Here is a 16,449-nt window from a genome sequence, read left to right as displayed (position 1 = left end):
AGCATATATTAACATTTTTACATGAATAGCAGTTACTTTCTCCCTTAATAACTAGCATTTTTCTTATCGAAATATTTGTTATCCACAGGTTTTCTATAATTGTTTTAGTTTAACTCAACCAAATTAAACAGATACCAAAAAGCAAATATAAAGTTAGAGCTAACATTTTTTGTTAGTAAGAGTAGAGATGTTTCTCTTTTGTCATAATTTTCAATAGTTTGACAAATTGCAAAATTAATTGAAAACATGCTTAGATACTACCAAAAATTCTTAACCCACTTAGACCTACTAACTTTAGCTGAACCTTGGTAACCAAGCTGGGAAGGATCAAATTTCCTTGTAAGATGTTATTTAAATGATTTATCCTGGCCGGCTCCGCGGCTCACTAGGCTAATCCTCTGCCTTGAGGCGCCGGCACACCGGGTTCTAGTCCCGATCAGGGCGCCGGATTCTGTCCAGGTTGCCCCTCTTTGTAAAACAATCCTTTGAATAATTTCTTTAAACATATATATTCTTTGAAGAGTTGGAACAAATTGCCACCAGAAAGATTCAGATCCTGATGAAGGTCTTAATAAAATAGATTTTTCCTTCAAATATGTAGTTGGTATATTTCCTTCTACAAACTAAATGCAGTGACAAATTGTCCCTTATCTTTATAATCCATTCTAAATAGTGAAGGAACTCTGTGTTTTTTGCTCTTTGTCCAATATATCTCTATAAAGTAAGGCAATATGTTACAGTTTCTGAGTAATGACTCTGGACCCAAAATAGGGCCTCGTGTTCTAGTCCCAGAACTTTCTAGCCAGGAAATCTGTCAGAATAGTTAAAGTCTCCATAGTTTTCCCATCCATAAATTGAGGAGAATTATGCTACCTAATCAGTATTTTGTGTGAATATTGAACAAATGAATACAGACCACCTGCACACACAGGTGCAAAAAGTATTTCAAAAGATCTGTATAAATTAGAATCAAAATATAACTTGGTAATAATATTTGAAATGCAAGCATAGGATGGGATTTCATAAAGATCATGGAAAATGTATATTGTGTAAAAACTATGCACAGCTTAAAAAGTACCAAAATAAATTTGTACTAAGTTGATACAACATGTCTGAACAGAACCTAGTTTGAGATATTGACACGAATATGATATCTTTCTGAAAAGAGTCACTACTGGAAGGTCTACAGTTGGAGGACAAAGATCAAATTTGTGGTGAAGTTTGATTTGCACGGGAGAAAAGCGCCCATTTACCCTTTTCTAATTTTCTTTAGCTGGCTGATTTTTTTTTTTTTTTAAGATTGCCATGTCTGCCCAGCCAGGAAGCATGTGTGCAGCAACATCACCTACTAGGAGATTTAATCTTTAGTGCCAGGACGCACTAGGCAGGGGCAGGTTGTGATAAAGGACAGGAGGACAGCAGGGAAGGTCAGTCAGCTCCCTGCCCTAGTACCAGCCGGCCCTAGTCAGATGCCAAAGAATGTGGAGACTGTATATTTGTGCTACCCCTGAATCATTCAACCAAAGTAATATGCAGGACAAGCTATCTGGTGTTATTTATACATACGAGATATACATGTATATAAATATATACAGGGCATGCCTGAGAAAGCAGCAGAAAATAGTCCAAGTACTTGGGCACCTGTTACCCATGTGGGAAAATCGGATGCAATTACTGGTTCATGCTTTGGTCTTGCCTAGATCAGGCTATTGTAGTCATCTGGGGAGTGAAGCATTGGATGGAAGACTTCCTTCGCTTGTCTCTACCTCACTCTGTCATTCTGCCTTTTCAACAAATAAATAAATCTTTTTTATCCATTCCATTGAGGACTCAGTCAAACCTCCATTATCTTTCACTTATGTTATGACAATAGCCCAGTATTTGCCTCTAATCTTCACCCATCTAAGGCTCAAACAACATTGCCAGATAACCTGCTATGGCATCTTTGCCAAAATGCCAAGGTTATTATGTTATCATTTCACAGATATCAAAATACTAGTATGGTTATATCCCCTAACTAAATTTCTACAAATTTTTGTATTATTTTCAAAGGAAGACAGCATTATTTTTACATTTGCATCCCTCTCTGAGTTGACAACTCCCTGAAACTTTACCCTCATCTATTTCTACTTGCCCCTTTCTATGTTAAGTTTTAGTCATATGCAGCAATTTGTATCTCATTAAACACAATCCCATTTTTTCTATGAGGATGCCTTCAAATATTATATCTGATCTATTAAATGTATGGCACATTTTAATCATAAAATTCAGTTTTTCCTTCAAAATTCATCCATCCGTAAAATGTTACTAAATCATCTGAATCCCCATTTGTGGATTATGTTTCTTTGAGCCCAATATAAAAGTATTTTATTTGTTTTAAAGAATTTTTCATTGAATAAATTGTACATTTGTATATTTTTTACTCCTTTTTCTCTTTCTATAACAGAATACCTGGCACTAGGTAATTTATTAAAGACAGAAATTTATTAGCTCCCAATTTAGCTCCCTGCTAATGTGCCCGGGAAGCCTGTGATGATACTTCAAGTCTCTGCCACCCTTGTGGGGGAAACAGAAGGACTTCCTGGCTCTAGGCTTTAGCCTGGCCTAAGCTTGTCTGTTTCAGGCATGTGGGGAGTGAATCAGCAGATAGAGGCTCCCATTGTCTCTCTCTAATTCTGCTTTTCAAATAAATAAATCAGCCTTGAAAAATGTTAAAAAATGCATCTTCACTGAACATATATCAACTTTTTAATTCCTTAAGCAATGTATAATTACAAACATTTATATTGTATTAGTGCATGTAATCTATTGAGTATTCAAAATTTATAAGAGGATGTGAGTAGGCTACATGCAAATACCGTTCATTTTATATAAGAGATTTAAGCAACCACAGATTTTAGTAAAAGTGTTGGGTCCCGGATTCAATCCCCTGAAGTTATTAAATAATGATTGCTTCCTTAATATCCCTTATTATTGTATATGATTTTATTCTTTTTTAAAATTATGAACTGACAATTACAATCATATTTTTCTATATTAAAAAATGACTTTATGATTAATGGATACACTATAGAATAATTAAATCAAGCTCTTACAGATGTCTGTATATCACTTCACATACCTACCATTTTTTATGGTGAAAACATTAGATATCTGCTCTATTAGCAATTATGAAATACACATTATTGTTTACTATACTCACCATGCTATGCGATATATCTCAAAGAAGACAAGTATCTTCCCTCCTTAATATTGTGCAAAATTTGACCATACCTCTTCATTCTCTCCATTTTCTAGAATCTCTAGTCACCATTCTACTCTCTACTTCCTTTAGTTCAATTATTTTAGATTTCACATACAAGTGAGAACAAGTTATAGTCATTTTTTTCTGCTGAAGCTATTTCAATTAACATTATCCAAATCCATCCATGTTATTGCAAATAACAGATTTAATTTATTTATTTGATAGATAGAGCCACAAACAGAGAGAGGGGGAGAGACAAAAAGATCTTCCATCCGGTGGTTCACTCTCCAAAAGACTGCAATGGCTGGAGATAGGCCAATCTGAAGTCAGGAACCAGGAGCTATCTCCGGGTTGCCCAAGACAGTGCAGGGGTCCAAGTTCTTGGGTCAACTTCTACTGCTTTCCCAGGCCATAGACAAGAACTAGATCGGAAGAGAAGCAGTTGAGACTCCAACCAGCACCCATATGGGATACCAGCACCACAGGTAGAAGCTTAGCCTACTATGCCACAGTGCTACCCCCAGAATCTTTTTCTAATGCTGAATATTATTCCATTGTATGTGTTTGTATCACATTGTCTTCATCCATAATCTGTGGAGAGAAACTTAACATTGATTCCTATTATGAACAGTGCTGCAATAAATATAGGTGTGCAAAAATCCCTTAATACATAGATTTCAAATATTATGGGTTAAAATCCAGAAGAGAAATTGCTAAATCACATAATACCATATTTAATATTTTGAAGAACTTTCAAAGAGTTTTACATAATAGTTGCACTGATTTTCATTCTACTAACAGTTTGATTCCGTCTTTCTTTCAAATATTTTCTGCAAAGTTTAAATTGCTTGTAGCTCTTCTTCTTTTTTTTTTTTGACAGGCAGAGTGGACAGTGAGAGAGAGACAGACAGAGAGAAAGGTCTTCCTTTTGCCGTTGGTTCACCCTCCAATGGCCGCCGCGGCTGGCGCGCTGCGACAGGTGCACTGCACTGATCCGATGGCAGGAGCCAGGTGCTTCTCCTCGTCTCCCATGGGGTGCAGGGCCCAAGCACTTGGGCCATCCTCCACTGCACTCCCTGGCCACAGCAGAGAGCTGGCCTGGAAGAGGGGCAACCGGGACAGGATCGGTGCCCCGACCGGGACTAGAACCCGGTGTGCCGGCGCTGCAGGCGGAGGATTAGCCTAGTGAGCCGTGGCGCCAGCCAGCTCTTCTTTTAAAATTGTGCACAGAAGCAAAAGTTGTTGAAACGTAATGTCGAGTGTCTTCCTATAAAGTTTTATATAAATGCAAAGGGACTTCAAAAAGTTTGTGGAAAAGTAAAATTAAAAAAAAAAAGTTACTTTGATGCAGAATGATTTAGAAACCCAGGCATTTTTTGTTTGGTTTTCCATGAACTGTTGATGATCCATGATATACATGCATCTTTGTGTGTAGCAGAAAAGAACAAAACTCATTAGTTATAAATAGCTCCTTGATGATTTTTATCATTATCTTATTTTTTTGCAATTTCAGTGTAACAACATACCATATTTTTATAGCTAGCTAAAATTATTCATTTTTATTGAGACATAATTTATATACGATTATTTGGAGAGTTATGTGAAGTCATAGTACAGTTTCATGAGTTTTGATAGATGTATACACCCGTGAAATCATCATCACAACCAGGGTAAACATATTTTTATCATCCACAGAATTTTTGTCATTTTCTTTGCAATCAATTTCCCTTTTTAGTCCCAACCACAGGTTTGCTTTCATTTATTATACATTAGTTTTCATTTTATTAAAGAAAAATGGGATTTTGCAATTTGAACTCTTTTTATAAACGATTTATTTGTTTGAAATGCAGAATGACAGAGAGAAAAAAAGAGAGTTCCACCACCAGCCAATTCACTTATAAAATTGCTACAATGGTCAGGGCTGTGCCAGGGTGAAGTCAGGAACCATGAACTCCATCCAGGTCTCCCATATAAGTGACAGGATCCCATGCACTCGGGCCATCTCCCACTCCTTTCCCAAGCCCAAAACAGGGAGCTGGATCAGAAGTGGATCAGCTAGAACTTGAGTCAGTGCTCCAATATGGGATGACAGCATGGCAAGTTGTGGCTTAACCGTCTCATCACAACAGCAGTCTTGTATTCGAACTTTTTTGTGTCTGATTTATTTCACCCAACAAATGCATGATGGATAGAATGAAATATAATATAATCTAAGTTTAACCATGGCCATGTGTTGGGGCTCAGAATATTATGCACAAAATATGGCACCTTGGCATACTAAATATTTGAAGCTGAAGGACATTGAAAAACTGCAGCTGCAGAAATAATATTCTTTGATTTTCTTCTTCCTACTCCATTGAATATAGGACATAAGACTTTTATTACAGAAGGGTCTCGCCCTCTACTCAAAGGTCAAAAAATCTGCATAAATAGGCTTTGCTAAGTGCCCTCATCTCTGCCTTATTACCATTAGATCATACTTATTTTTTCCTAATACTTCTACATGAATCTCCATAAAACACTGTATTTGCTGAATATTTGAGTCTTCATTTATAAAGGCTGCTATGTCACATACTTATTACATACATTTTTATACTTCTTTATTAATATACTTTTTTTATAGGGATGTCAGCCATGAACTTTGTATTGGATGAGGCTTTGCTTAAACAGTTTTCACTAATGTGTTACTTTAGTTCTTTCGGTAAATATTTATGGACCTAAATCATTTAAACTCTGATAATAATACTAGTTTGAAAAAGCAATTTAAATATTATATAAGACATCATCAAGAAAAATGTATTTATTTGGGTATGTGGTAAAAGTTGAGTAATACTGTTTGCTCAGTAAAAGTTAGTTTTTGTTTATATTGTTTTAAAGATTTTTATTTTATTCATTAGCTTTTGTGAGTATACAATTTATCTGAGAGTATGAACTTCTTTTTGGTGCTATTCTTTCAACTCTGAGATTATAATCCATTCAAATGACAGCTTCTTGAAAAACTTTCTAGATAGAATGTATGGAATCTTCACTCCTTTCCTATCTTTGACTTTCATTGTACAATTTACAAACTCTATCATCTTCAAACTGCCAAAAATTCCCCTTAAATGAAGGTTGCAATTGCAGAATGTTTAGGGAAATCTATTAGAAATGGATAGATTCCTGGGCACATACAACCTACCTAAATTGAACCAGGAAGACATAGAAAACCTAAACAGACTCATAACTGAGACAGAAATTGAAACAGTATTAAAGGCCCTCCCAACAAAGAAAAGCCCAGGACCAGATGGATTCACTGCTGAATTCTAACAGACATTTAAAGAAGAACTAACTCCAATTCTTCTCAAACTATTGAGAACAATCGAAAAAGAAGGAATCCTCCCAAATTCTTTCTATGAAGCCAACATCACCTTAATCCCTAAGCTGGAGAAAGATGCAGCATTGAAAGAGAATTACAGACCAATATCCCTGATGATCATAGATGCAAAAATCCTCAATAAAATTCTGGCCAATAGAATGCAACAACACATCAGAAAGATCATCCACCCAGACCAAGTGGGATAATCCCTGGTATGCAGGGATGGTTCAACGCTCGCAAAACAATCAATGTGATACACCACATTAAGAGATTGCAGAAGAAAAACCATATGATTCTCTCAATAGATGCAAAGAAAGAATTTGATAAAATACAGCACCCTTTCATGATGAAAACTCTAAGCAAACTGGGTATGGAAGGAACATTCTTCAATACAATTAAAGCAATTTATGAAAAACCCACGGCCAACATCCTATTGAATGGGGAAAAGCTGGAAGCATTTCCACTGAGATCTGGTACCAGACAGGGATGCCCACTCTCACCACTGCTATTCAATATAGTTCTGGAAGTTTTAGCCAGAGCTATTAGGCAAGAAAAAGAAATTAAAGGGATACAAATTCAGAAGGATGAACTCAAACTATCCCTCTTTGCAGATGATCTGATTCTTTATTTAGGGGATCCAAAGAACTCTACTAAGAGACTATTGGAACTCATCGAAGAGTTTGGCAAAGTAGCAAGATATAAAATCAATGCACAAAAGTTAACAGCCTTTGTATACACAGGCAATGCCACGGCTGAGGAAGAACTTCTAAGATCAATCTCATTCACAATAGCTACAAAAACAATCAAATACTTTGGAATAAACTTAACCAAGGACGTTAAAGATGTCTACGATGAAAATTACAAAACCTTGAAGAAAGAAATAGAAGAGGATACCAAAAAATGGAGAAATCTTCCATGCTCATGGATTGGAAGAATCAATATCATCAAAATGTCCATTCTCCCAAAAGCGATATAGAGATTCAATGCAATACCAATCAAAATACTAAAGACATTCTTCTCAGATCTGGAAAAAATGATGCTGAAATTCACATGGAGACACAGGAGACCTCGAATAACTAAATCAATCTTGGACAACAAAAACAAAGACAGATGCATCACAAACGAGATTTCAGGACATACTACAGGGCAGCTATAATCAAAACAGCATGGTATTGGTACAGAAACAGATGGATAGACCAATGGAACAGAATAGAAACACCAGAAATCAATCCAAACATCTACAGCCAATTTATATTTGATGAATATCCAAAACCAATCACTGGTGTAAGGACAGTTATTTAATAAATGGTGCTGGGAAAACTGGATTTCCATGTGCAGAAGCATGAAGCAAGACCTTTCACCCTACACAAAAATCCACGCAACATGGATTAAAGACTTAATTCTATGACCCAACACCATCAAATTATTAGAGAGCATTGGAGAAACTCTGCAAGATATAGGCAAAGATTTCCTGGAAAACACCCCAGAAGCACAGGCAGTCAAAGCCAAAATTAACTATTGGGATTGCATCAAATTGAGAAGCTTCTGTACTTCAAAAGAAACAGTCAGGAAAATGAATAGGCAACCAACAGAATGGGAAAAAAATATTTGCAAAGTATGCAACAGATAAAGGGTTGATAACCAGAATCTACAAAGAAATCAAGAAACTCCACAACATCAAAACAAACAACCCACTTAAGAGATGGGCCAAGGACCTCAATAGACTTTTCCAAAGAGGAAATCCAAATGGCCAACAGACACATGAAAAAATGTTCAAGATCACTAGCAATCAGAGAAATGCAAATCAAAACCACAATGAGGTTCCATCTCACCCCGGTGAGAATGGCTCACATTCAGAAATCTACCAACAACAGATGCTGCAGAGGATGTGGGGAAAAAGGGAGACTAACCCACTGTTGGTGGGAATGCAAGTTGGTTAAGCCACTGTGGAAGTCAGTCTGGAGATTCCTCAGAAACCTGAATATAACCCTACCATACAACCCAGCCATACAACTCCTTGGAATTTACCCAAAGGAAATTAAATTGGGAAACAAAAAAGCGTTCTGCACCTTAATGTTTATTGCAGTTCAATTCACAATAGCTAAGACCTAAAACCAACCCAAATGCCCATCAACAGTAGACTAGATAAAGAAATTGTGGGACATGTACTCTATAGAATACTATACAGCAGTTAAAAAACAATGAAATCCAGTCATTTGCAACAAAATGGAGGAATCTGGAAAACATCATGCTGAGTGAATTAAGCCAGTCCAAAAGGGACAAATATCATTTGTTTTCCCTTATTGGCGACAACTAACTGAGCACCAAAGGGGAAACCTGTTGAAGTGAAATGGGCACTATGGAAACAGTGACTTGACCATCTCTTGTCCTGACTGTTGATGTACAATGTAAAACTTTATCCATTTTAATATTTTTTTTGTTCTAGTACTAGTGGTTGAACTCTGTAATTAACACACAATTATTCTTAGGTGTTTAAATTTTAACTGAAAAGTGATCCCTGTTAAATATAAGAGTGGGAAAAAGAGAGGGAGAAGATGTACAATTTGGGACATGCTCAATCGGACTTGCCCCAAATGGTTGAGTTAGAAATGTGCCAGGGGATTCCAATACAATCCCATCAAGGTGGCATGTACTAATGCCATCTCACTAGTCCAAGTGATCAATTTCAGTTCACAATTGATCATACTGATAGGTCTAAGAGTCAAAGGGATCACACAAACAAGACTAGTGTCTGCTAATACTAACTGATAGAACCAAAAAGGGCGAGAACGATACAACATGGGAAGTGGGAGACCCAGCAGACTCATAGAATGGCAGATGTCCTAAATAACACTCTGGCCTCAGAATCAGCCCTTAAGGCATTCGGATCTGGCTCAAGAGCCCATGAGAGTATTTTAGGCATGGAAAGCCAAGACACTCTGGAAAAAAAAAAAAAAAAAAGAAGACCTAAATGAAAGATCTCTGCTAGTATGATCCCAGTGGAAAGAACGAGGCCATCAAAGAAGGAGGTACCTTTCTCTGAAGGGAGGAGAGTACTTCCACTTTGACTATGATCCTGTTGGAATAAGATCGAAGTTGGTGAACTCTAAAGGCTTCCATAGCCTCGGCACTCATGAGTAGAGCCTAGGGAGATACCTGACGCTATAAAGAAGAGTGACAAATTGTTAAGTCAACAACAGGAGTCACTGTGTACTTACGTCTTATGTAGGATCTGTCCTCAATGTGTTGTCCAATGTGAAGTAATACTATAACTAGTACTGAAACAGTATTTTTACACCTTGTGTTTCTCTGTGGGTGCAAACTGATGAAATATTTATTTAGTATATACTGAATTGATCTTCTGTATATAAAAATAATTGAAATTGAAAAAAAAACCTTGGTTTTAAATTGGAATTTGCATAGAAAATTAATCAATTCTTAAAAAAATATCATGTAGGATCTCTGTCCTTAATGTGCTGTACATTGTGATTTAATGCTATAACTAGTACTCTAACAGTATTTTTCACTTTGTGTTGCTATGTGAGGGCAAATTGTTGAAATCTTTACTTAATATATACTAAACTGACCTTCTGTATATAAAGAGAATTGAAAATGAATCTTGATGTGAATGGAAGGGGAGAGGGAGAGGGAGAGGGGAGGGTTGCGGGTGGGAGGGAAGTTATGGGGGGGGAGCCATTGTAATCCATAAGATGTACTTTGGAAATTTATATTCATTAAGTAAAAGTTTAAAAAAAAAGAATTAAAGAAGAGAGAATGATTCAACATGGGAAGTGGGATGCACAGCAGACTCATAGAATTGCAGATGTCCTAAACAGCACTCTGGCCTCAGAATCAGCCCTTAAGGCTGATTCTGCCTAAAAGGCCCTTGAGAGTATTTCAGGCATGGAAAGCCAAGACACTCTGAAAACAAAACAAAACAAAACAAAACAAAACAAAACAAAACAAAAAAACCCTAAATGAAAGATCTCTGTGAGTGAGATTCCCGAAGAAAGAATGGGCCTTCAAAGAAGGAGGTACCTTTCTCTGAAGGGAGGAGAGAACTTCCACTTTGACTATGGCCTTGTCCAAATTAGATCGGAGTTGGCTTCCATAGCCTTGGCAACTGATGCCATAAACAAGATTGTCAATTGTTCAATCAACAACAGGAGTCACTGTGCACTTACTCCCCATGTAGGATCTCTGTCCTTAATGTCTTGTACTATGTAAATTAATGTTATAACTAGTACTTAAACAGTACTTTATTTACACTTTGTGTTTCTGTGTGGGTGCAAACTGTTGAAATCTTTACTTAGTATACACTAAATTGAGCAGGAGATGGGAAGGTTGCTGGTTGGAGAGAGGTTATGGGGGGGGGGGGGAGCCACTGTAATCCAAAAGCTGTACTTTGGACATTTATATTTATTAAATAAAATTTTAAAAAAGATCAGTTGTATTTTCACAATAGCAACAAAAATGTTTAAATGTTTTGTAATAAATTTAACCAAAAGTGTGAAATATATCTTCAATGAAAATTATAAAACATTGAAGAGAGAAATAGAAGAAGACACAAAAAGGAAATATCTTCCATGTTCATGGATTGAAAAAAAATTAATGTCATCAAAATATTCATCCTACTCAAAGAAATTTTCAAACTCAATTTGATCTCAAACAAAAAACAACAGCATTCTTCTCAGATCTCGAAAAAATGGTGCTACAATTCATAGGGAAATACAAAAGATCCAGAATAGCTAAAGCAATATTATACAGAAAAACAAAGCTGGAAGCATTACAATACCAAATTTCAAGACAAACTACAGGGCAGTCATAACTGAAACAATCTGGCACTGGCACTAAAATAAATTATGTAGACCAATGGAGCAGACTAGAAATCTCAAAAATTAATCCATGTATCTACAAATAACTAATCTTTGGCAAACAACCTAACAATCAATCTCTAGAGAAAGTACAGTCTGTTCAATAAATGTTCTGGGAAAACTGGATCTCTTCATACAAAGATATTAAAGACACCTACAATATACCTTATAAAAAATCAACTCAAAATGGATCAAAGGTGTGAATCAATTTATCAAAACTCATGAATTTCATTATGTTTTAAATGAAGATAGGTAATAAGTTGATATTACATAATTTAATACTTGATTCTTAATCAGAGAGAAAGTGTTAGTTGATTATTCTTAATCCAAGTCTAATTATATTTCACAAAACTTAATGACAAATTTCAAGTAAATATTTGATGCTTGATAAGGGAGAAGCTAGGACTCAAACTGGTGCTCAAACATGGGATTCCAGTATTGCAAGTGGCAATTTAGCCCATGAGTCACAATTTTGCCCCATGCATGATCTTTTTAAAATTCTCTCCTGTTATAGTATGACAAAAATACGAAGTGAGACAAAGCAAATCATTAAATAAATTATATTAAATATATGTTTATTATCCAAATTATTAGGGTTCTATAATTCTATTGTAGTATTCTTTTATGTTTATGAAATTTTATAGTAGAAAACATGAATTCTGACTTAAAAGTTTGAGTTATTTAATACAATAATTCCCAGTGTTATTCAATTGTTAAGTCTGGGCTGGTGATATGAAATTCACCTGAGGAACTTTCTAAGAGTTAGTTATCATTTGTTTGAATTGCAGAAGAACAGGACATTGATAAAGAAGGAAAGAGGCCAGGAGAAAGAGAGAGAGAGATGGGCAGAGATAGAGACAGAGAGACAGAGACAGAGAGAGAGAGAATCTTCCATCCACTAATTCACTTCCCGGAGGGCCACAACAGGCAGTTCTTGGGTCAAGCTGAAACTAGGATCCCAGAACTCCATTCAAGTCCTTGGGCCACCTTTCACTCCTATGTCAGGTGCATTAGCAGGGAGTTGGATGGGAAGTAGACACTAAGGGACATACTAATATGGAATGCTGGCATGCAAGCAGTAGCTGAACTCACTGTGTCACAATGCTAGCCCGCCACCTGAGGCACTTTGTAAAAATCTCTTGGGGCTGTTGTGCTACAACAGCTTAAGTTGCTGGTGGAACTCCACCATCCCATATTGTTGTGCTAATTCAAGTCTTGGCTCCTCCACATCTGATCCAGCTCACTGCTGATATGCCTGGGAAGGTACTGGAAGATTGCCTAAATACTTGGCTCCCTGCTGCCCATGTGGGAGACCAGGATGGAATTCCTGGCTCCTGCCTTATCCTGGCCCAGACACGGCTATTGTGACCATCAGAATATGGAAGTTCTCTCTCTCTTTTTCTCTGGGCATATGTGTGTGTGTATGTGTGTGTGTGTATCCATTTGTCTCCCTCTCTCTGTGACTATCACTTTGCCTTTCAAATATATAAATAAATAAAATGTTAAACATATGTATATAGAATATTCCCTCCTGCAAGTCCTAATGAACAGGTCTCAAGGAGAAACAAGTGTTTTTGAAAAAAATAAATAAAAACACAGAAAGCTCCCAAAGGGATGCTTTAGAGCATTCTGTTCTTTCAGGTTTGAGAACCATGGAGGATGATAGACTGGCTGCCAGTGGTCTGAATCCAACACAGAGAAATGATTTCCTGTCTATGCAGTGTTATTGACTGTTTTGAATCAACATATATGTACATTTACAGCTTCTCTTAAAAAATTAAAAATATATCTGACGACAGAGAGCCTTGGCAACTCATGACTGGAGCCTAGGGAGATTACTGATGCCATAAACAAGAGTGTCAATTGTTCAATCAACAACAGGAGTCACTGTGTACTTACTTCTCATGTGGGATCCGTCCTTAATGTGTTGTTCAATGTGAAGTAATGCTATAACTAGTACTGAAACAGTATTTTACACTTTGTGTTTCTGTGTGGGTGCAAACTGATGAAATCTTTACTTAATATATACTAAATCAATCTTCTGTATATAAAGATAATTGAAAATGAATCTTGATGTGAATGGAATGGGAGAGGGAGCGGGAGATGGGAGGGGTGTGAGTGGGAGGGAAATTATGGGGGGGGAGCCATTGTAATCCATAAACTGTACTTTGGAAATTTATATTTACTAAATAAAAAGAAAAGAAAAGAAAAAAACAGAGAATCTGCATTAATTAATGAAAATAAATCACTACAATTTTCAGCACCAACTTCTTTTATATAAGATTTTTTTTCATTTTTTTAATTCAAAGTAATACTTATGGGTGGCCTATTTTATGTTCCTGTAGTTGCTCAGGTAATTAAAATAAACAAAATAGAAAACAATCTCACAATGACTGCAACTCATACTCCTGTGTGAACAACTGAAAATAAACATCTTTTCTCATGGTTGTTTCCCTCTTCACTGTGATGTCTAAAGCATGAGTCAAGTGTCTTTCTGCTATGCATCTCCAGACTGGCACACTTATGATGTTCAAAGTACAGAGATTTTCTCTCATCCCTTTTTATTTTTATCTTAATTTTAGTAGGTAAAATTTCTAGAAAAAAGACATGACAAAATGTTCAATGACTTCATGTAACATAATTTGATTTCTCTTTTTGTTACATTTTACTGAGTATGCTCTTCCAAGTAGTGAATTGGGAACCCATCTTCTTGTCTTGTATTTTATATCTTCTTATACTTCAAGATTTTCAATGACCACCTAATGGAGAGAAAGTAAAAGAATATAAATTGCATAGCTTTATGGTGCTTCTGCAACTATGCAATTTCATGGGCTGGAAATGAGGCATATCAATTCTCCTCACATCCTTGCAGCCAACACAAGACTCACATCCCATTTAGATGTAAGAGGGACTGGAGAATTGCATCCCTCCCTGGGCAGCTCCTGCAACCCCATAGTGTGGAAGAGGGAACGAGAATATTTACAGTACAGATAGCTTGTCAAATTCTAAAAGTTTACAAAGTGGAAAATGTAGCTAGGGTATTATACAATTTAAACAAACAAGACAGAGAACTTTTCTGTTCTGTTACTTTTCTTCTGTTCAATATTCAAATAAACAGGGCTTAGAGGGAAAGTTGTGATTTTCCTTATGTCATTCATTTGGACCACAGTTGTTCCTGGAACTCTTAGGCAATTGTGTTTAGCTTCTGATTCAGTCCAAATCTTGATTTTCTAGAAAGAAAAATAATCACAGAACAAGATTTTCCTAAGACTATACAATAAATTAACAGTAAATTTAGGCAAGGATATGAAATATATCTCATTTTATAAGACGCTGAGTCTTCTATTAAACTTTCATCCTTGTAATTATATGACTCTGTGAGATAGAAAATTGTGTGCATCACATGTGCACATTTAACATGTAACATGTACACTTAATGTTCTTCTATTTTTATGTTAACAGGTATCCTTTGGTGTCTTCAAGATAATTTTTTTTCATTTGATAAGAGTGCGACTTTTGCAAAGTACCACTTTCTTTTCATGATTCTTTTGGAGCATCCAATTGGTATACCTTATGTGTCTGACCATGTGTCACAGCCTAGAAAATTATAATACATATCTATAGATCCATGAATGTGTGCACATGATATGAAAATGGACTGATCAAAACTTTTCCTTGAAGATAAAGTGGAATAACAAGACTTTCCATGATTTTTATCTTGCTTTCCTTTTTTTTTTTTTTGTGGAAGAAAGAAATTTATTGAGGCATTTGTGATTAGAAACATTGGAAAAGCAAAAACAAAGCAGAAAAAAATCTAGACTTAACAAATGGCTTTTAAAGGCATACCACATTGTTTATATTTGAACAGCAGTGATTATAAGAAAATGTCGTGTAGTAATACTTAGATGTGGAAAATGGAGCTAACTGTGCAACCTATTGTTGACCCGAATAGCAAGTTTCTCAAATATGTTCAGTCTTTTGATGTATACCATCAGAGATTGTGCTCATCTGTTTCATGGAACTTCAGTCATCTCTAGTATTCAAGTTAACAAGAGAATCTGGTTACCTATTGTTACTGTAAAAATGATTACAAATTTAATGGCTTAAAAACATCAATGTTTACTTCCCCTATTTGAATGAAGAAAATTAAATCACTCTCTGGCTCCAGCTGAAATGCAGGCATGTCTTCGATCCATCCATTTTGAAGGGCATAATCTCTTGCTTTCCTTTTAATGATGACAAAACGTTTGGTGTGATACCTGTGCCTCATTTTCTATATTGTTTGAGAGGTAAACAAATGTCTCTTCTCCAAATTAGTCAAGAGTTGGTGACATCTTTTATTTGAGATGTGCTTATCCTCTGCAAGCTGAGAGCTGAAGAACTAGGAAGATGGTTTCAAAGAAACATAATGGACATGAGAGAGGTCACACAGATGTGGATAGTGGTATGACCACCTACGTCCCGTGATTAGTGAGATGACTTTGCACAAATTTCCTGAAGTTGAATGGCTGTTGCTAATGATGATTGGGCTATAGACTCTTCTCCTATTCTTCCCTGCAATCTTAGCTCAAGATTATTTGCATTTAATATTTCTTCATGGAGAAAATACCCATATGTTTATACTTCTTAGACACTGCACAGTGTATACATGTATCAAAACATTACATGGTACACCATAAATATATCCAATTTTACAGGTTTTATACATTAAAATTTTTAATAAATAAATGCAATAAAGAAGGCAATTTGCTAATGGAAAGGAACTCAGAGGAAGAGATTATAAAGTGAACAACCCAGGAGTGTAAAAGCAAGACCTCACAAGTAATTCAGGAATCAAATGCATGCCACACAGAGCAAAATCACAGCTGAGATGCATTAAACACAAAAGCATCTAAGACCAACAGGAGGAGGCCTGTAAGAGCACGACAAACATATGATGCTCATCACAGAAGAGGACCTAAGATAAACCATGCAAA

Source organism: Lepus europaeus, chromosome 5, assembly GCF_033115175.1.
Source record: "Lepus europaeus isolate LE1 chromosome 5, mLepTim1.pri, whole genome shotgun sequence".
In the NCBI taxonomy this organism is placed as follows: Eukaryota; Metazoa; Chordata; class Mammalia; order Lagomorpha; family Leporidae; genus Lepus; species Lepus europaeus.
The sequence above is the reverse complement of the archived record's forward strand: the minus strand, read 5'-3'. Positions refer to the sequence as shown.